Source organism: Pinus tabuliformis, chromosome 1_2 (assembly GCF_031772625.1).
Source record: "Pinus tabuliformis cultivar Carrire ecotype Pingquan chromosome 1_2, CPIR1, whole genome shotgun sequence".
NCBI classification, from domain to species: Eukaryota; Viridiplantae; Streptophyta; class Pinopsida; order Pinales; family Pinaceae; genus Pinus; species Pinus tabuliformis.
This window is the reverse complement of record NC_142298.1, coordinates 1,050,546,209-1,050,569,923: the sequence shown is the minus strand read 5'-3', so window position 1 is coordinate 1,050,569,923 and position 23,715 is coordinate 1,050,546,209.

Below are 23,715 nucleotides of genomic sequence, written 5' to 3'. Positions count from 1 at the left end.
AAAATAAACAACAATGCCTATCTATGCCACTTCCTTATCAAACAGGCATCCAAAAATAGCTAAATAACCAACTAGAGATGCACCAGGCCTTCAATATGCTACTGCCAACAATAAGACAAGCTTGATGTAAGCAATATCAGTCACCCAAAACAACAATACCAAAAGGGAAATAATCAGATTATGGGATTCTAATAATTGTTATATGACAAATTTTTAGCATTTATTTTGTGTTATTGATCTCTGATTGTTACACCTCAGATCTGAGTACTTATCACAATTTGTAATAGCCCATAGTGAGGAGGAATTTAATGTTGAACCATCAGCAAGAGTTACTCAAACTAGGGGAATGCTTATGACTACAAAAAAACAAGGGAAACCTTGTAAGCCCGTAGATATTTTTGAATAGAGCTAGGATCTCTGAGGTTGGATATTCAGTAAATTTTTTACTTGCAAAACCACAAAATTAACTTTTAAAATACTTTTTCACATCCATAACAAAATCTTCTTATGGCTAAGATAAAGTTGAATCACAACCTTTTCTCACAAAATCAATCAAGATTTCAATTAAATTTTAGTTAACTGTTAAGGGAAAATTTTAATTAAGTTGTAAAGGGTTGCAGTCCTAATGAATTGTGCAAACAACGAAGCAATTTTCAGGCTTTAAAGGCCTCTTGCTGTAGGTGAAAAGACAGGTGTCTAGACCCATAGATAGACATAAATATGTCTCCAAAACAAGGCCTTCTTGGATCTGTAAAGGGAAAAGAGCTAAATTAATGAATTTGTATGCCAAACACCGAAAAATTCCTCAAATCTGAACTTAAATTTTCGTAGAGCAATGACAACAACTTAAAAAAAAATTATACAAGCCACCAAGGAAACTTGAAAAACCCTTCAATTGAGTTGAATTTCTTTGCAAATAAAAGGAAGCCAGGTTAAGAGCAGTAATTTAGAAAGGAAATCAAACCTTGCAACTACAACCAAATGCCAATCATTTGTTTTGTTATTTTGTTTTGGCCCAGGTCTGTTTTAATTTAGAAGCAACAAATTTCAGGCCTTAAACAATGATAAAAACCTTCTAAGATGATGGGAATAAGCCTGCAAACAAAAGCAAGGGTTAGCCTTTATACAAGTCCCAACCAAGTGATAAAAAACCTTAGGAATTTATAAATTGGGCTTGCTAAACAACAAGGGTAAGATCAAGGCTTCAAACCCCTACGGATCCAAAATTTGCCACGAAATGTTTATGCCCAGATAATTCAAATTTAGAGAGAAAAACCTCCCTCAAACCCTCAAAAATTCATCACTAAGCCTATGGCTTGGTTTCTTTAGGCGAGAGTGATCCAAATAGCCCTACAATCAGTAACCAAGAGCTTTAAAAAATGAAACCTGAACCATAGATCTATAAGTACAACCTCTACAAAATGACTTTTTGTTAATGTATAGAGGCACAAGAGTGCTAAAATAAAAATCCCCTTGGTCCCTTCTAAATGGATAGACTACCTCCTTGAAATTGATAAACGATACTTGCACCCCTACCCCAAAAGAGATCTGTACACTCTCAGTACCTGCGAGAACAAAAATGAAAGGATATAGATGATAGATGATGCGTACAAATATGTGCATACGAATGTTAAAGTTTAAAACATATATATACCAAATTTTAAATCCTTACAAATATCAAAATAAAATATTTACAAAAAAAATAAAAATAACATAAGGACGCAAGAAATTACATATACAAGAAGGAATAATGTAATGAGTTAATGAAATAATATAAGGTGAAAGGTTGGCATATATAGGTACAAATTAGAAAAAAAATTATGAAGTTTTGAATATGAGACAAAAAAAATACTTAAAAAATTAAAAGTTAAATCTAACTAAAAGAAATTTAAACTACAAAATTAAAACTTAAATAATTTTGAAATCCTAAATTTATTTACAAAATAAATAAATAAATAATTTACGAACTTTTAGATCTATATAAAGGATAGTGAAAATTAACTACATACAAATAAACTACAATATTTACAATGCAATAGATCAAGAGGAATATGAGTCAAAATCCGTTCCCTTGATCTAGTGTTTAATTCCTCTAATTAACAGATCTATCAGATAAGAACCATGATTAAAAAAATAAAAAAATAAAAGGAGGTGCTAGCTTGAAACCCTCATGCATCACAAAATGAAAATCTTATGATAAGCTCGAAGCTTATTTAGGTGGGCTCTTCAGAAAACACAGATCGAGAGTTGGTTGGTCCAACTGAAAACTTCCTCTAACGCCCAATGATCTAACTCAAGATTTCCTTGCAAAACTCGATTCAACCATTAAAAATAGAGCGAGAAAATAATAGTAAAACTTAGACAAATAGTGATACCGTCTAATACGTTTAAAATTTAAATTATTATTCAAACTCCAGCAACTGAGCAAGATACATGTACTTAAATCAATCTTCAGAAGTTATCATCAATGGCTTTAGAAAAAAATATTCATGAAAATAAAACATCTTACATTATTCCCATGAAGAGTAATACCAGCAAAAATTAACACCAAAGTCTTTCTTTATTATCCAAAAAAAAATTACACAAGAGTTTTTTGCTTAGCACATGACTGAAAGATCGGATGCATCAATTGACAAATGACTTCATATTTAAAGATAAATCCTCCAACGGCTAGTTCGAGTGATCCTTCTCAAAGCAATATCGACGGTTGATGAATATTAAAATTTATTTTAATCCCATCCATCAAAATATTTAAATATTTGGAGAAATTCGAAATTTTTAATTAAATGCATTTTAATTAACTCAAAAATAGATTTTTTGAGTTAATTTCCCCAAAATTTTGACTTTGACTTAACCCCTAGGGATCAAAGGTTTAAAATTTATCAAAATAATTAATTTACCTTAGTCCCGAGACCTTTTAAAATTTAATTTTTTAGGACCGATGAATTTTTCCTTTGTAGAATTTAAATTTACCTAGGACCTAGAATTAATTAAATGTCTGGCTTAGGATTTTAATTAAATTTTGTCCAGAGAATTTAATTAATTAACCTATGAGGGGATAAATTATTTTTCCAACTCTTAAGACAAGTTACATCATGATTTTTATATTTTTTACATCATGAGGGGGAAAACCCATTTGCAATAGACCCTCACAGACTACCCATTTTTGCGACAGAAATATAATCCAACAGACCCAACAATTTGTAATAAAATAACCTAACCAAACAATTAGGATTATTCCCAAATCACTTTTACATAGACTCGAACAAGAACACTAGGACTTGCCTAAGATCCTAGCGACAAAATCCATTCCATCTTTGGGGTAAGAATGGAGGGGAAAACTCTGCCGAGCATCCGAGAATGGATCGGTAAGACAAAAAACCTCCCATATTGGAGATCGTCACTAGAAAGATAAGATTACCTAGGTTGTTACATACATGACATGAGTCTGCTGAAATTAGTTACATTATACACATGCAACATGGGTTTACATAACATCTTTGAAGTTAGGTTGATGATGATCACTTGGATGTCACAAACACATCGACTAGGCACTATCACTTTTGCAAAAAAATGGGGTGTCATGTTATGGGTCGTTGACACGTAGTGGTCAACAAGGGCCACTATCCTTGGTATAGGAGCCCTAGACAATTGTATTATAGTTTGTTAATATAACCAAGCTGGGTTGTTTTAAATTGTATAAAAATTTGTGCACTTGTTGATTTACTGTTGTTTATATTCCGTTGTGCAAAGTTCTTGAAATGCTGAGAGGTGGTGAATCAATATTTCTTTTCAATTGTTATATTTACCAATTAAGACTCTTCACAATTATAATCAGAAAAATAAATAATAATAATTATATTAGGAACAAGTGATGACACGAATCCTCTTTTTACAAAAGTTTGAGTACAATGATGTTTGAGGGCTCCAACACTTCAATCTACCAGGCTCCAACCTGTTTCCAATCTCCAACTTGGGATTTTATGAGTATCCAACTTATAGGGCTCCAACCCTATCCTTATAAAGGCTCCAACCTTTCTTTTAGAGGCTCCAACCCCTAGGGCACCATGCCTTTAACTTTTTTTATTAAAATGAATAAGTGACTTACATTAATTGCTCCACAAGTTTGTTTCAGACTTCCAATTTGTTCCCTGAAGACTCTTGATTGTCTAATACTTCACTTGTCAAAGATTCCAAAAATTGTAATGCTTCACTAGATAAGTATGCTTTCAATACTCCTAATGCTTAACTGTCCAAATATGCTTCCAAAACTGTCCAAGACTCCTAGTGCTTCACTCTGAAGGCTTTTCACTTCACTCTTTAGGGTCATAATTGATTTATTAGTTCATGCCTCGAAACTTATCATTGTTCCAACCTTCAATTCTTCATGGGTTCATCACTATCCAGAGGTTTTAAGTCTGGATGATAGGTGATTGTTGATGTGAGCTTTATAAGCAATTGTCATAGGTCAACTCCTTGTCACAGGTCTGAAGGGATAGAGAATTAACCAAAAACACAAAGATACAGGAGGTATGATCCTTCTTTGCAAATGTTTTGAACCCTTAGAACAAATATATCCTTCAACTGTAATAAGGTCCGAGCCTACAATCCTAGTCCGAAGCTCTGGCTCCAATCCAAAAAAGAAATATGAGATTTGTTGTAGGTATACTCAGGTATGAGGTTTATGAGGTTTATCCAGGCTCCAATTCAAAGGTATCACCATAGGAGAATACATCTAAGGTTATTTTTCTCTAACTCGTATATGAGGCACTGTAATCAATCTATCTAAAATAAGGAGGCTTGGCCCAACAAGTCCAAGGAGGTCTTCACAGGTTACCCACTCTTTAGTTTTGACCTTAAACATTGTCTTCTTGGCCTCCTATACTTCGCAAGCTATGAAATTATCTTCTTGTCTTATCCTCTAAACTAATATTCACCAACTGATGGATGAAAAATAAATTATTACACTTATATTTATACATTTGTTTTGAATGAAGGGACCTGTCTTTTGGAGGGAGGTCAACTAGGATAACTTGGTGAGATTGGGTGAGATTAGGTCAACTAGGGTAGAGAATAGGATATATTACCTTAAAAAATGATTTCTCTTAGACTGTTGGGAGTTAGAGGTTGAGTGAGGGATCATTGGAAAGAGGAAAGAGTCCTCTACAAGGTAGTGGAGTAGTAATTTTAACATGATGCCTTCAAGTTGTTAAAAAATAATTTTATTTATGTTTGTTCAAAAATTTATAGTACATACCCTGGGTTTGTTAGGATTCTTTATGCATAAGGACATTGAACTAGGATAAGGGTTAGGGAATACTCATTAGGTCTCCAAGTGTGATATTCAACTATCTTCCATGTTATGACCTTCAATAGTGCTCATATTGACATCAATGACAATTATTGACAAACGATCCCCCCCTTTGTCATTGATGGAAATATTCTCTCTTCCAACATTTTCTCCCCTTTTAACATCAATGGTAAATGGTGTGTCCAAGTACTCCCCTTACCAAGTTTCTTCTTGTCATGCTACTCCCCCAATCATGGTGCTCCTACCCTTGTCGATGTGTTGTCTTCTTGTGATGCAAGAGCAATGACCCCCATATTTTGGCGAAGCTGGTCAAATGCTTCTCGTGGTAGGGGTTTTGTGAAGATATCTGGAATTTGTTCCTTTGAATGTATTGACATATTCCAATCTGATATTTTGTTCTGCAACTTATTCTTAGAGAAAGTGGTATTTGATTGGAATATGTTTTGTCTTCGAGTTCATTACCAGATTCTTTGAAAGACTGATGGTGTTGGTGTTGTCACAATATATAATGATTAACTGATTAGTCTCTATGTTGGCATATTTCAATGCTTCGTTCATCCACAATATTTGTGTACAACAATCTGCTACATCTATATATTCGGCTTCAGCTGTGGAGAGAGATATAGAAGATTGGTTTTTTCTCAACTAAGACACAAGATAGTCTCCCATGAAGAATGCATTTCCGCTAGTACTTTTTCGAACATCTATGCTTCCAGCCCAATCAGCATTGGTGTAAGTTGTCATAGTAAGAGTTGTGCTTTTGGGATACAATAGGCCAAAATTAGGAGTACTTTTCAAATATCTGAGAATTTTTTTCACAACCAACAAATGGGATTCCTTAAGAGTTGATTGAAATATTTCCACCATTCCTAGTGCTTTCATAATATCAGGTTGTGAAGCATTTAAGTATAAAAGAACTCTAATTATTGACTTGTAAAGAGTTGCATCTATTGAAAGGGATTCATTATCTTTGTTTAATTTGCAATATGTAGTCATCGGTGCGCTCATAGGAGGACATTCTTCCATCCCATATCTCATAAGCATGTCTGTAAGATATTTTGCTTGGGATATGAACATACCTGCTTTAGTTTAAGTTAATTGTAATCCAAGAAAGTAAGATAATTCACCAATCATAGAAATTTCAAATTCCTTCAACATATTTTGATTTATGACTCATCTCATCATTGTTGCTAGGAAAAATCAGATCATCAACATATACAAGAGTGATTAGTAATTTATCCTTGTCCATTTTCATGTAGAGATTATTTCCTACCATCGCCTTTTTAAAACCTTGCTTTTGTAGATAATGATTCAATCTTGCATACCAAGCTCTAGTAGCTTGTTTCAATACATATAATGTTTTTTTTAACTTGCATACGAAGTCTTTTCCTTCTCCTAGATCAAACCCTTTTGCTTGCTCCATGTAGACTTCTTCCTTTAGGTCACCATTAAGAAATTATGATTTCACGTCCATTTGATAGAATTTGAACCCTTTTGAACAAGAAAATTCCAAAATCATTATTATAGCTTCCAATCAAGCTACTGGGGAAATTTTTTCTTCAAAGTCAATTCCTTCAATTTGTGAGTATCCTTTACAAACAAGCCTCGCTTTGTTTTCGATGATTTATCCGTCTTGGTTCATTTTGTTTTTGAACACTCACTTGGTTCCAATAATGTTTTTACCTTTTTGATGAGGTACAAGTTCCCATGTTTCATTCTTTTCGATTTGAAACATTTCTTCTTCCACAAAATTCACCCAATGAGGGTCCTTACTGGCTTGAGAAAAGTATATTGGTTATACCATGGATACTAAGGAAACGTTATATTTTCTTGGTGTATTTGTTATATTTCTTCAGGCTTGTATTCCATCATCTGCATTCCCAATAATATGTTCTTCTAGATGGTGTTTTTGAACAAATTTCACTTTTGATGGAGTTTGCAATGGTTCCTTTTGACTTTCTTGATACTCTTCTTCCTTTGTTGTATCTTCTTCAGATTCTTCAAGAATATAATCTTCTTCACAAACTTCAATTTCCTTTTCTGAAATCATCTCGTCGATATTTACATCAATGCTTTCTACTATATTTCATAGTTCATTATTGTCACATTTGTATGCTTTGCACCTTGTAGAATATCCCAGAAATATTCCACCATCAACAAAAGAATCAAACTTGCCTGGTGAGTCATCATTGATCTTCATAAAGAATTTACTTCCAAAAATTCTAAAATATTTTACTAAAGCAGGTCTTCCTTTCCATAGTTCGTATAGAGCTTTGTCATTATTTTGTCTTAGTTGGGTTCTATTAAAGGTATACATTTCCGCCCCAACTGCTTCTCTCCAAAACTTTTCTTGCAAATCAGCTACTAGTAACATTGTTCTCACCATTTCTTGCACAATTATGTTTCTTCTTTCCACTACTCCATTTTGTTTAGGAGTTCTAGCTATGGAAAGTTATCTTTTTATTCCATGTATTTCATAGAAATCATTGAATTCCTTTCAAGTAAATTCTCCTCCTCTATCTGTTCTAAGACACTTGATTTTTTATTCATTTTCATTTTCCACAAGAACTTTGAAATTCTTAAAACATTCAAAAGCTTCAGATTTAAATTTTATAAAGAACACCCAAATCATTCTAGTATAGTCATCTACAAATAGAGAAAAGTACCTTTCACCTAGTAATGTTGGAGTTTTGGTTGGTCCACATAAATCTGCATGTATGATCTAGAAAGGTTTTGATGTTGAGAATTCCTTGGTCTTGAAGCAAGTTATAGTTTTCTTTCCATGTTGACATGGGCAGCACACAACCTGTTTTGACTTTATTATTTTTGGAATGTCCCTCATTGCAATTGCTTTTCTGATATTAACCAAGTTTTCAAAGTTTAGATGTCCCAATTGATTGGGCCATAAACAACTTTCATTTGCTTGACCCATATGACATTTTTCTTCTTGAATTTTACATAAAATGTATATGTTATCTCGTGTTCTCGCTCCTTTACATACAAGTTCTCCTAAAGAGGATTTTCTTATCTCACAACCTTTAGTACTAAATATAATATTATGTCCTTGGTCACAAATTTGGCTAATGCTTAGAAGGTTCTGATTGAGTCCATCTACCAGTAGTGCATTTTGTGCTTTTTCTTTTCCATTGACAAGAGCAAGCATCCATTTTTCGAGAATTTTAGTAGATCCACTTCCAAAGGATACATTTCCATCCTTTCTGTTTAATGTGATAAGCTCCTTTTGGTCACTTTTCATGTTTCTTGAACATCCACTATACACAAACCATTGATTTCCATCACTTTGTGCACATAAAGCTAGGTGACATTTATCTGCAATAGGTTCCTCCTTCAACTCTTCCCCTTTTGATATAAATGGACAATTTGTGTAGATAGCCAAAATCATTGCATTTTGAACATGCTAGGTCATACTTAGCCAAAGGACCAAAAGAATTATAGGTCTTGATTTGACCTTGTTCTTTTGAGCTAGGTGGCTTGCTTTGATAATTGGCCCTATATCTCCTTGAGTTATTATCCTTATAAGCCTTGCAATGCTTAGCTTGATGACCAAAATTTTTACAATAGAAACAACAACCAAGAAAGATAGTTTGTTAACTGTTAGAATAGCCTTGACTTCATGTACCATTATTTTTTGGAGATAAATTTCCTTCATTCCTTGGGTTGTTGTAAGCAGATATTTTTTCTTGGTGGAATGACTTCTTCTCTTTTAGATGATTGCAAAGGATGTCAACATAGCTTCTTTGGATTTATTCAATGGCATTATTATTCAAACTTGATGATTCACCTTTGAAACCAATTCCAGTCTTATCATGTTGTGATATTTGAGTATTAAGGATGTTATCAAGAGTTTGAGAGCTTTCTAGCTCTTATTAACCCGATTCAACCCTTTCTTTAGAGAGACAATTTCAACTTCATGTTACTCATATATTTCTTCTTTTTCTTTTAGTTTATTATTCAAAAGTTATTCGTTCCTTTTTTCTTCTTCCTTTTCTATTTTGAGAGAAATGATATTCTTCCTCAATTTCTCATTTTCTTCAATAACAATCATTAGTCATTCAACTACATTTCCTTCATCTTCTTTTTCTGAATCATCATCATTTTTAAACACCATGAACAATACTTCACTACTTCTAGCATTGTCGTCTTATTCATCATGTTCATCACTATCACATTTGAGTAGAAAGGTATTTTTAGTTGATTTTTTCTTTGTAATCACGAATTTTTCTTCATCGAAGTCATCTTGTTTGGAGAATAAATTCTTCTTGTTTGACTCTATTTCCTTGAACATCCTCTTTTTATATTCATCTTCATCATTGCTATCATGTTTATGAGGAAACTTTGCAGCATAATGTCCTATTCTACCACACTTAAAACAAACGAGAGGATACTTACCTTTGAGTTTGGACACTTTCCTTATTTTTTTCACGAATTGAGCTAGTTCTGTTCCAATATTGGAATCGTCATTGCTATAATTATTCCACTTCTTCAATGTTCTTGAATCCTTGAATGTTGCTTCCTTACAGTTTGGGATTCATTTTCTCATTTCATATGCAATGAGAATCCCATGAATTTTGTCCTTTTTTAGGTCATCAAAGTCCTTCATTTATTCTATGGCACTAACTTTGGAATCAGAACGTTCTGGAAGTGATCTCAAAACCTTTTGGACAACTGTGATTTCTTCAATGGTTTCCCCTAGACCCTTGAGTGAGTTGACAACTTCATCCACTAGGAGGAAAAAGGGTGGAATGTCTTCTTTGTCATCCATTTTAAGACTCAAATTGTCTTCAATGAGTTTAAAGTTTTCCCTTCTTGAACTTGAAGTATCCATCATAGATACTAATAAGCTTGTTCCATATTTCCTTCAAAGATTCACAATTCATAACCTTTATAAATTCTGAATCATAAATTCCACGTGTTATGGAATTTAGTGATTTGGAAATTGTTATATACATTTTACTTCCATCCAGATCAGTTGGTGGAGGAGATGGAACTTTATACCCATGTTGAACTAATTTCCATACTTCTAGCCTAAGAGACATTAAATAAAATGTCATCCTACATTTCCAAAAGGAAAAAATTGTTCCATTAAATTGAGGGATTTTTCATAAATCCTTACTCGCCATTGTGACTAAGAATCCTTCTTCTAGCTGTTTGGTTGATTATGAAGAAGCTAGATCAGAAACCGATTGTTGGAAATAATGAGAGGGGTTTGAATCAATATTTATTTTCAATTGTTATGTTTATGAGTTAAGATTCTTCATAATAATAATCATAAAGATAAATAATAAGAATTATATTAGGAACAAGTGAGGACACCAATCCTATTTTTAAAAAAAATTGAGTACAATGATATTTGAGGGCTCGAACCCTTCAATCTACCAGGCTCCAACCTATTTCCAAGCTCTACCTTGGGCTTTTATGAGGCTCAAAAATCTAGGGCTCCAACCCTATCCTTCTAAAGCCTCTAACCTTGTTTTTAGAGGCTCAAACACTTAGTGCATCAAACCTTTAACTTTTTCAATAAAATGAATAAGTGACTTACATTAATTCCTCCACAAGTCTATTCCAGACTTCCAATTTGTTCATTGAAGACTCTTGATTGTCCAATACTTCATTTGTCAAAGATTCCAAAACTGCTAATGCTTCACTGTCCAAGTATGCTTTCAAGACTCCTAATGCTTCATTATTGAAATATGCTTCTATTCTAATGGCTACAACCACCATAGAAAATTTTAGGGGCGAATGTTCGCCCTTTGGCGAAATTAAGGGGTTTTAAATTTTTAGTGGGCGAATATTTTGTATCATAGTACATTTTTACAAATCACCTCAAATAGCCCACCTTATTTTAAGGGAGAGGGTAAAAAGGTAAATTTATCCCTTGAAATTAGGAGTTACAACCTTCCATTTGCCCAATTTCAAGAATAGGTTTTATATAAGTGAATCCATTCGCCCATTTTCAAGAATAGGTTTTATTTAAGTGAATCCTATGGGCCAAAGGCCCAAATACCATATTTATAAAAAAGGTATGGTAAATTAATAAAAATATAAATAAATGAGAGGTATGGTAAATAAATAAAACATTTTTTATATTTACTCCATAAGTCACCTTATATACATGCAAGGGTGTAGAAAAATAAAAATATAAGTAAAGTGGAGGTATGGTAAATAAATAAAACGTCTTTTTATACTTACTCAAAAGGTATGGTAAATAAATAAAAATATAAATAAATAAAAATATAAATAAACTAGACGCATGGTAAATAAATAAAACCTCTTTTTATATTTAGTCCATAACCCTCATTCTATTTATGAAGGCTCAAGAAAGAGGTTTTATTTAAGTGAATCCTATGGGCCAAATACCATATTTGTAAAAGAGGTATGGTAAATTAATAAAAATATAAATAAACGAGAGGTATGGTAAACGAATAAAACATTTTTTTTATAGTTACTCCATAAGTCACCTTATATTTACGAACACTCAAAAAATGCATTATATTTAGGTGAAACCTATGGGCAAAATACTATGGGACAAATACCATGGACTAGATTGTTATTAATACCATGCAAAAAAACATTATTAATCCTAATATTAGTATTAATAAAAATAAAAATGGCACATGGTATTGACCCATGGTATTCACCTCGAATGTAGCCTATTTAAATGGGGTAATTAAACCAACATAGATCCATCTTTACTCTGGATCTACTAACCCCCGAGAGGTATCAAATATCGTGATATGCAAACTAGCATAGAGTGAAAAAATATTTGATCCGATCAAGAGTAAAAATGGATGTTGTATTTTAATGTATGTTAAACATTTTAGCTTGGTTAAAATAAAAATCAACTATTAATTTTATTAATTTGTATAAATTACTAATAGTAATTTTTAAGCTCCAGGTTTATGATAACCCATGGTATTGACCCATGGTAATACCATGGTATTCATGTGAGCATAGACTATTTAAAGGGGAAATTCTATCATCTTAGATCCATCTTAATTCTGGGTCTACTAAGTGCTCAGAGGGATATATAGATTTCATTCCCCTAAGAGTGGTAGATGTGGAGTTAAGATGGATATAGGTTGGTTTTTATGATAATGAAAATATTAAATAGACTTAGGAAATTATATTGTAAAAACATCTTAAGGTGAATGGTTAAAGCATAGACATTGGACGAGTATATTTGTATACTTCTGTTTTAAACTGAAACAAATCTAGGGCTAAAAGGAATGGATTGATTGCACTAGTCATCCTTCTATAACTTTCCAACATATGCTGGAGTAAACAAATTGTAATTTGGGTAATTTTCTAATTGCAAACAGGAACATACTTGTGTATTGGTAGGGTGGCTACGAGGTCCCTAGAAGTGATGAATTTGAATTTTTCTTAGTTTTATATATAGTATTAGGTTTTTTCTCATGCTTTCTGTGAATGGCATGGGTGAATTTTATCCTACACCCACTAGGTTATCGATATGTAATTTCGGTAAGTTTGATTTCAAAAGATATTTTAAAGAAATGCAATGATTTCATTTGTGTATTCAATAAACACAAGATTTTATAATTGAGTAAAATATTCGCCATGCCTGGTGAGAGATTTGCCAAAAAATTATATATACATATCATATTATTGATAAAATCGCCTTCCATTTTTCCTATATACCATGGAGATTCACCCATTTATTATATATGTAAATTTAGGGGGGGTTCTTAAAATTTTCCCTAACAACCACCCTCCAAAATTTTTCCTAAGCCTATTTTGGAGCCTCCCCTACCAACCTTACACAGCACTTTGTCTTGCTTCGTCAAGTACTCATGCTTTAGTGTTTTCCTCGCACAAAGGCAGCTTGTCGATCACAGTTGATCCATTCCCCTCACAGGCTGCTTACCCGGACTTGGTCCAGTTAAATGTTGAGGAGCTTCCTAGTGAAATTTGTGCACTTTTGGAGGGCAACTAGCCTTCCCTCCAGGAATTGCACAATTCCCTCTGACAGCCTGCTGGGGTCCAAGATTGCGCAATCCTACCAGCCAACCCTCCTAGTAGGATTTGCACAATTTTTCCAATCAAAAGGCTATTCAGCCTAGGATTTGCGCAAATCTGGGTAGCAGTCAGCTGCTCAGCTCAAAAATTGTGAAAACCTTCTGGGCAGCCAACCCAGCTCCCAGCTAGAAATGTGAATTTTTCTCCAACAGTTGAGCAGTGGCTTGCATGTGTAGCTGAGTTGACCAATTCCCTCCGGGACTAAGCAAAAAAGACTTGCATGCATAGGCTGCTTATCCCAAGGCGTCATGCAAAGGCATCCCTTGTCTCATGGATCTATGTTTAGCAGTTGGAGGTTACATGCAAGGATAAATTCAGAAACCTCCCACCGAGTGTCGTTTTCCCTAGATTTGTGGCATGCGAGTCACAACCTCAATGTTATCAAAACTCATCAACCATACACTACAGAGCTCATTCCTCAAATCAACCTTGTAGATCTAACATCCCACATCACATCTAGGAGCAATTGGCACATTCAGCTCAACTATTTTCGGGTACGCTCGCTTCCCATGCCTTGTGCTGAATTTCTGTCACTTTTTGTGTATTCACTTGTGTGGGTGTTGTTTTCTTGATTTCTTTGAATGCCTACTATTGTTTACATATATTCTAGCTTGTCCTAGATCTATTTCAATTTTTGTTGCTATCTCACTACTGTCGCATGCATGAAATTTCTTTGCACGTACGTTTGCCCAACAAGCGAACTGCCTCGCCCACATGCATGTTGATTTGTTTGCTCAATATTCCATTCATGTTTTGCATGCACTATTTATCACTTCTACTATAACTTAGTATCTCCATGCATTTCATCTACTTACTTTCTTTCAGTTGCCCGTCGGCAAGTCGGGCCAACCTTGCCCTAGTCTCTGCCTTCACCAAGGTTGCATTACGCAATCTGGAGAAGGAAGGCTCACCTGCCTCTCCAAATTTGCGCATTTTGGCCTAGCACTGGCCTCCTGGACTGAATTGTGCATTTCTGGAGGTCAGTGGCTGGTTGGCCCAAAAATTTACGCAAATCTGTCCCTGGGCCAGCAGTCTTTTCCAGCTGGAATCATGCATTGCGCAATCCCATCAGCCAACTAACCAAATGGACTGTGCATTGCATAGTTCCAGCACTCAGTGAGTCTCTCAGCAGCCTAGACTGTGCCTTGTACAATCTCGGCAGTCGGTCTCCCAACCTCCCAGCTGAAATTATGCAACCTTCATGATCATTCACCCAGGTATGTTGCAAGTCAGTTCTCATGTTCATTTTGGTTTTCGACTGACAGAGTGCTCGCTATGAGTGTTTCCATATCTCCAGCTGTCACAAGTGTTCATCTGTCTCTCAACAGTATAGGTACAATGGTTTCGAGGAGAGAAGAGACGAATACAACATTCAGAGCACGCATGGGGATGCAGTCGATCAAGTGTCCATGGGCTTACCCACTCACGAAGAAACCAAGTTGTTCATGGACAAGGACATCTAGAAGCAACATCAAAATGAGCAGCATCATGAACAACAATTGAATGAAGCATACTGAATGCAGTGAACACAACGAATGCAAGAGGAGGGTTTTTGACAACATAGAGGCAGAGCAAAGTTGTAAGATCAATTATATCCACTGATAATGAAAGCAAATTTGGTGACTCGGGCTATGAAGTGATGGCGCGTCATGAAGATCGCGCGAAGGCAGAAGATGGGAAAAAGAAGGAGTTTCATGTGTTGAAGTAGCAACTGAGGAAGAACATGAAGCTTCACAAACAGTCCAATGAGTTTCAGCAGGAACATAAACAACAGTGGGTGCAACATGCACTTGCAGATGAAATTACTCCAGTACGAGTTAAGGATCTATCCCATTAGTTAACATAAAGCAAACATGGTGAGCAATGTTTTTGATCACATGCAAGGGATCTAGAAGCATGCATGTCATTGAGCACATGCATGCAATCCAACCCATTCAACACACTCATCAAGGCAAAGACAAGAAGCAAGTCCAACTGGGGTTGACATGTACTTTGACAAGTTGATGCGCATGACCACCAGCACACACTTGAAGATCAACACAGACACTATGAAACAGTGTGTTTCCAGTTCAACCATACCCAAGAATACCATGTGCATGTTAGCAGACGAGTTGGATGAAGGGGCCGAACCAATGCACCGGTTGCAACGGAGGCAAGAGTTTGCTTCAGCAAGATGTCACCATGAGGCACATGCACATCATCATGAATGACCAAGCTTGGCATCAGCTCACCACCTTCACCATCACAAGCATGTCAAAGAGTTGGTCTCATCACAGTGGACCGAGTGTCAATGATGTCTTGGAAGGCTTACTCAAGCCATGTTGCCTCACATGAGTACGTGTGCATTTAGTGTTAGGTCATGTCAAGTGTAAGTCGAGTGTTAATAGTTGGATGTAATAGTCATAGCGTAGGTGAAGAGTCATGAGGGTAGTTGAATTTTCACAAAGGTGAATGTCAAGGGTCACCCCACCCTTTTCTATAAATAGTCCCTCGTAACTCATTGTATAGGCTTTTGGTAAGCCAAGCTTCTACTAAGACTATCTTGAAGAAGGCTTGGACATTATTGTAACGTGCCTTGGCTTCTCCACTACACGGAGCTAGTATATCTCTTTGGAGGAGTAGGCGGATGTGGCTAGCAGGTTTATATGGTGTATTGTATGATTGTGACTTACACTTCTTTATATAATAAAAGCCAGCACATTTTCATGCATATGTTGTTATCGTATTTGGACTACTCCGATTGCCTTAATGATATATGTTGTTTAACTTATGTACTTGTATATGAATTGATTTGTATGCAATTATATGAATCTTGTTGTTAATGTGTTGCATATGTTGTTAATTTTGTCATCTTCTGTGTCGACTTCTCTGTCGGACACCAGAAAGACATTTCTCTGAACCTTGTTATATCAACCATCACACTTGTCTCAGACTGATCCATGAGTGTTGTTCATGTTATCTTACCTTGTATGTTGGGACTGCCGCATCCGTGTCGACTTCTCTGCCGAAAGTTGCGCATGTCCTTTATGTTGTGTGTTCCTAGTTGAGTTGGGACTGATCCCTTTCAACTTGGAACTCACATTCACCTTCCTCTCCCTTTGAAGTGTTGGAACCTCTCATACTCATTCCTTGACTCACTGCATCGGACACACCCTTGCTACTGACAGAGTTATCTTACTTTCCTCTGTGCGAAATCGTGGTTAAGGAATTACCTAATGACCCACTGTTGGGACTCCTACACCAAACTGTCTCAGGCCTAATTGGGACTTTTTACTGAGGATATCCCTTTGACATGTTGGCAAGTCTAGCACCATCAACATTTCTGGTGCTAGAAGGAGGGCCTGATGACAAGCAGTGTCCTCTCATCCAGTTTTGAACCTCTGCATATATTTCATGGAGTCTTGCATTATTCTTCCCCCGAGGTGTTTTTCGAATCGTGAAGATGTCTCCATCTTGGGGAAGCTTTTCAATCTCTTGTCCAGTAACACGTATGATGGTGAAGGCGAAGTGGCCTGGCCTGAGAACTTACATAACTTCCTTTCCATGATTTATGAGGAAGATGAGTTTATTGATGAATAGGTCGGGTTGTTGCTCGCACACACACTTCGCAAATCTCCATTTCGTTGGGTGCTCAGCCTACCGGCTGACACCGTGAACTCATGTGAGAACTTTTGTGAACTTATTGAAGACATGTTCTATCATTTTGATCTAGACCATCTTGATAAAAAATTGTTATAGCAACGGAGGGCTCTACATTAATCCTTTATTGATTTTTGGTAGTGCTTCTGTGACTTGCAGTTTCAAGCTCCAAGGAGCCAGATGAAGTTCACTTATCTCTGGGACTTGTTCGAGTACTGTCTTAAGAAATCTTCCTATCCCAAGAGGAAGCTTGATGTCAAGCCTCACTCAACCTTCAACATTGATGGAACTACACAATCCCATGTGGGAGCAGGCATTGTCTCAATGGACTGTCCACCTCCCTCTCATTCAATAGTTCCACCATCGCCCAGTGATGTTAAGGATCATGTTCACACATTTTTTCATCATTCACACCCTCCAAACATCACTCCACTCAATTTTCATGCAGATTTGGTTGTGATTCCTTTGAGTTCTCATATGCATTCCTTTCTTCGACCTCTATCTTCGTACTCAGGTGTTCCTCCGGATGATGTTATCTTGTGTTCGTCCATTCTAGACTCTTCACTTTTTGTGAACGAGGAAAAACCCACTAACGGAGTCAATGTTGCACAACCAACATGCGTTGTCATTCATGAATAGTATGAGTGGGAGCTTGAACATCAACACTCGGTGAAGGATGACTCCCTTTCATCCAATCCCCCCTCCGTTGTTTCCTTGCCTCTTTTGTGAACCTACCATCCATGATTTTGCATGTGTGTTGTCATCCATGGATGCACACATTGTTGATCACTTGGAGGACTCACTGGATGTTAGTCCATCATTCGACAATAGAGAGGATAAGTTATTCATTGAAGATCCACTTGATCCTTCATCTATCTTTTCGAGAAACATAGAGGATGAGTTCGTTCACTTTTCATCTGCCCCTATGTTTGATTCATCTGATCATGAGGATGCCGAAGAATTCATTGATTTTTTTATCATGGTGTTCGTGATCCATTTGCCTCTATTTTTTATCACAATCATGAATTTATTGCAGTTGATTTTTCAAAGCCACCAGTTTATGATGATCTACCTGAAGATGAAGTTGAGACACCCAAGACTGTCTAGGCACTTTAGCTCAAGATAATGGTTATGTCATGTCCTCGTTATCTTGGGGTTAGTCTTGCTTCCGATCATGAAATTGTTCAATCACCCAAGGCTCCTCATCACTCGTCTATATGCATTGAATATCCATCTCACACATAGATCACACTTCCTCCACTCGAACTGCACGATCCCATTTCTCATGAATTGGAGGAGTCTTACATTGAAAGCACGCGTTCGTGATGCAAGTTATCTTTGCTTATTTCATGTGCTTGCATGTCTCAGTCAAGAGTCTGATTTTGCTTCAAAGTTGCATGTAGTGTCACACAACACCATGATAAGTCCACAGCCTTTCTGTTATGCACATGCACTCACTTATGTCCCATGGGCACTTTGAAATATGAAGTGTTTCTGTCTTCATTGTTGTATCTTTCTTGTATAATGGTCCACACAACTGGGTTACTTGCGGACCAAGCCTTCACCCAAATGCGTCTACCAATGCATCGGTGGCTACATTGGAAGTATCACTTCATGTGATCAGGCTCATGCACCATTAGTGTAGGAGTAGGAGTAGTGTTTGATTTCAGTTTTTTGCTTGTATGCTTGTTTTCTTACATGCCTTGTTTGCTTGTATGCTTGTTTGCTTACTTGCCTTGTTTTCTTGCTTGTTTGTTTACTTGCTTTGCTTTCACTTTTTCTTCTACTTTTTCTTTTCTTTGTTTATTGTTAGTTCAGTTACTTATTTCATTCATAGGTAGGTTTTTCATGAAATCATGTATCACTCATGAAACGAGCTAGGTAAAGTACATGAGGGCTTGTACAACTATCACTACTTGGTTATCTTTCATATTGCCTCTGTATTCGAACTTGTTACTTTTAGTCCATGATACATCGAAGGACAATACGTATTTTTCGAAATGAACCTTGGTGAAAACACAACGCTTGTGTGCTAACTAGTGTCATATGTGCTAGTCGGTTGTTTTTAGGTTAACCCTTGGCAGCTCAGTCAAGTAGAGCAAGGTGAGGGGGAAAGCTTAACAAGCACGTTAGAGGTATAATAAAATACTTCTCTACTGGAATAACCTCTTCTACTCTCAATAAGTTGAGATCCCTCTTTCGCCTCTGAAATGAATAAGTGCTATGCACAGTGGAAAATGAAAAAATGAAAAGTCAAAAAATGAAAAATGAAAAATGAACAAGGTGAAAGAAGAGAAAGGCTTCCTGGGCAGCGAGGTGATGCAAGTAACTCCGTCGAGGTACTGACCAGGCTTGCTGGCAGTGGAGCCATGCTTGTGTTCCTATGTGACTCCATCGGGGCACTGTCCAAGCCTGCTGGTAGTGGAGAAACACCAGAGATGAAACTTATACTTTGACGACTATACCGCTTGTGCACCTATATACCCCTCAACCCTAATTGAAACAACTGTGTTGCCTTGGCTTGGAATGTGTGTAAATTGACCAAGAGTCTAGCAGATGCTACATCTTACAATCAAGATAATGTGAAGCCAAGATGAGTTGAGAGATGAACAATACTTCCAGAGGTGTTAGACTTTCTTTTCACGAAAAAGGTCCATTCAGAGAGCTAGAGTTTTACCAGTGTGTTGCCAAGTGTTGTAGCGGCTAAAACCACCCTCCAAAATTTTTCCTTAGCCTGTTTTGGAGCCCCCCATACCAACCTTACACATCACTTTGTCTTGCTTCGTCAAGTACTCAAGCTTCAGTGTTTTCCTTCGCATAAAGGCATCTTGTTGATCCATTCCCCTCACAGGCTGCTTACCTGAACTTAGTCCAGCTGCACGCTGAGTAGCTTCCCAGTGAAATTTGCGCATTTCTGGAGGGCAACCATCCTTCCCTCCAGGAATTGCTCCAGGATTGTGCAATCCTACTAGCCAACCCTCCCAACAGGATTTGCACAATTTTTCCCATCAACAGGTTGTGTAGCCCAGGATTTGCACAAATCTAAGTAGCTATTAGCTACTCAGCCTAGAAATTGCGCAAACCCCTTGGGAAGCCAACCCAACTCCCAGCCAAAAATGCACATTTTTCTCCAGCAGTCGAGCAGTGGCTTGCATGTGCAACTTAGTCGAATGATTCCCTCTGGGACTGAGCAAAATAGACTTGCATGCATAGTCTGCTTCTCCCAAGGTAGCATGCAAAGGCATCCCTTGTCTCAGGGATCTACGTTTAGGAGTTGGAGGTTACATGCAAGGAGAAATTTAGAAACTTCCCACCAAGTGTCGCTTCCCCAAGATTTGTGGCATGCGCGTCACAACCTCGATGTTATCAAAACTCATCAACTGAATGCTACAAAGCTCATTCCTCACATCAACCTTATAGTTTTGACATCCCACATCACATCTAGGAGCAATTGACACATTCAACTCATCTGTTTTGGGGTAAGCTCACTTCCCATGCCTTGTGCTACATTTTTGTCACTTTTTGTGTATTCGCTTGTGCGAGTATTGCTTTCTTTGAATGCTTGTTTTCATTTACATATATTCCATCTTGTCCTATCCCTGTTTCAATTTTTGTTGCTATCTCACTAATTTTGCATGCATGAAACTGCTTTTCACAGACATTTGCCCAACCAACAAACTCCCTCACCCACATGCATGTTGATTTGTTTGCTCAATCTTCCATTCATGTTTTACATGCACTGTCTATTACTTTTTTTATCACTTAGTGTTGCCATTCCTCGACTTACTTGCTTTCAGTTACCCGTCGGCAAGTCGGACCAACCTTGGCCCGATCTCTGCCTTCACCAAGGCTGCATTGTGAAATTTGGAGAAGGAAGGCTCACCTCCCTCTCCAAATTTGCGCATTCTAGCCCAACACTAGCCTCTTGGATTGAATTGTGCATTTATGGAGGTCAGTGGCTGCTTGGCCCAAAAATTTGTGCAAATCAGTCCCTGGGCCAACAGTCTTTCCCAACTGGAATCGCGCATTGCACAATCCCAAAAGCCAATTTCCCGACTGGACAATGCATTATGCAGTTCCAGTAGTCAGTGAGTCTCTCAGTGGCCTGGACTGTGCCTTGTGAAGTCTTGGTAGTCGTTCTCCCAACCTCCCGGCTGAAACTGCGCAACCTTCATGATCATTCACCCAGGTATGTTGCAAGTCAGTTCTCATGTTCATTTTGGTTTTCGACTGACAGATTGCTTGATATGAGAGTTTCCATGTCTTCAGGTGTCATAGGTGTTCATATGCCTCTTAGAAGTACAGGTACAATGGTTTCCAGGAGTGCAAAAACGAAGACACCGTTCAGAGCATGCTTGGGGATGTAGTCGATCAAGTGTCCATGGGCTTGCCTACTCATGAAGACATCAAGTTGTTCATGGACAAGGCCATCAAGCAGTAGCATCACAGTGAGTATCATCATGAATAAAAACTGAAGGTAGCATACTGAATGCAGTGAACACTGTGAACGCAACGAATGTAAGAGGAAGGTTGTTGACAACATAGAGGTGGAGCAAAGTTGCAAGATCAGGCAGATCCACTGATAATGAAAGAAACTCTGGAGACTCGGGTTATGAAGTGACAACATGACATGAAGATCGTATGAAGGCAGAAGATGGGATAAGGAAGGAGTTTCATGCGTTGAAGTAGCAACTTAGGAAGAACACGAAGTTGTACAAATATTCCAATGAGTTGCAGCAGGAACAAGAATAGCAGTGGGTGCAACATGCACTCGCGGATGAAACTGCACCAATAGAGTTATGGATCTATACCAGTAGCTGACATAGAGAAAACATGGTGACCAATGTTTTTGATCACATGCAAGGTATCCAGTAGCATGCATGTCGTTGAGCACACATATGCAATCCAACCCATTCAACACACTCACCAAGGCAAAGACAAGAAGCAAGTCCAACTGGGGCTGACATGTACTTCGGCAAGTTGATGTGCATGACCATCAACACACACTTGAAGATCAACATGGAGACTATGTAGTAGTGTGTTGTTGTTTCAACCATACCCAAGAAGACCATGCCCATGTTAGCAAATGAGTTGGATGAAGGGGCCGAACCAATGCACCAGTTGCAACAGAGGCAAGAGTTCGCTTTAGAAAGATGTCACCATGAGGTGCATGCACATCATCACTAATGACCAAGCTTGGCATCAACTCACCACCTTCACCATCACAAGCATGTCAAAGAGTTGGTCTCATCACATTGGACCGAGTGTCAGTGATGTCTTGCAAGGCTTGCTCAATCCATGTTGTCTCACACGAGTACATGTGCATTGTAATGTTGATTCATGTCAAGTGTAAGTCGACTGTCAACAGTTGGATGTAACAGTTATACAGTAGGTGAAGAGTCATGAGGGTAGTTGAAATGTCACAAAGGGGAATGTTAAGGGTTACCCCACCCTTTGCTATAAATAGTCCCTCATAACTCATTGTATAGGCTTTTGGTTAGCCAAGCTTCTACTAATACTATCTTGAAGAAGGCTTGGACAGTATTGTAATACGCCTTGGCTTCTCCACTACACTGAGCTAGTATATCACTTTGAAGGAGTAGGCAGATGTGGCTATAATGCTCCACTGATGGGGCTAACAGGTTTACATGGTGTATTGTATGATTGTGACTTACACTTATTTATATAATAAAATCCAACACATTTTCATGCATATGTTGTTATTGTAGTTGGACTTCTCTAGTTGCCTTAATGATATATGTTGTTTAACTTACGTACTTGTAGATGAACTGATTTGTATGCAATTATATGAATATTGTTGTTAATGTGTTGCATATGTTGTTAATGTTGTCACTGTCTGTGTCGACTGCTCTGTCGGACACCAGACAACAGACCTTTCTATGAACCTTGTTATATCAATCGTCACACTCATCTTGGACTGATCCATGAGTGTTGTTCATGTTATCTTACCTTGTATGTTGGGACTGTCGCATCCGTGTCGACTTCTCTACCGAAATTTGTGCATGTCTTTTGTGTTGTGTGTTCCTATCCGAGTTGGGACTAATCCCTTTCAACCTAGAACTCACATTCACCTGTCTCTCCCTTTAAAGTGTTGGAAACTCACATACTCATTCCTTGACTCACTACATTAGTCACACCCTTACTACTGACAGAGTTATCTTACTTTCCTCTATGTGACATCACGGTCAAGGCATTACCTTACGACCCACTGTTGGGACCCCACACCAAACGGTCTGAGGTCTAATTGGGATTTCTTACCTGATTATAATCTGGTTTAGTGGAGAGAAAGTGTACGAAGTGCCACGTGTCACTTTTACGACCTCAGGTCCTGAAAACACTACTCAACAAACTATAGTCTCTCCTCCTTCTATGACTATTTATGAAATTTGAATCCAATTAACAAAGAGAAAGTTATGATGATTTTCCCAACGTCACCTGTTTGACATGGAATTCGGGAGCCTGCAAAAACCCTAACTTCCTCAGATCATATCTCCACAAATATATCGAACCAAGATTTGAAATTCGGTCATGAGGTTCATCAAGATTTTGTCTCAAATGGTTTTAATTTCAGCTTCTGAAGCTTCACAAAAAAAATGGTTATAGAGAAAATACCACAATGACTTGTTTTAAGCCACAAAATCCCTACAAGAGGAGGATATGAGGGTCATTATTTATATGAATGTCTT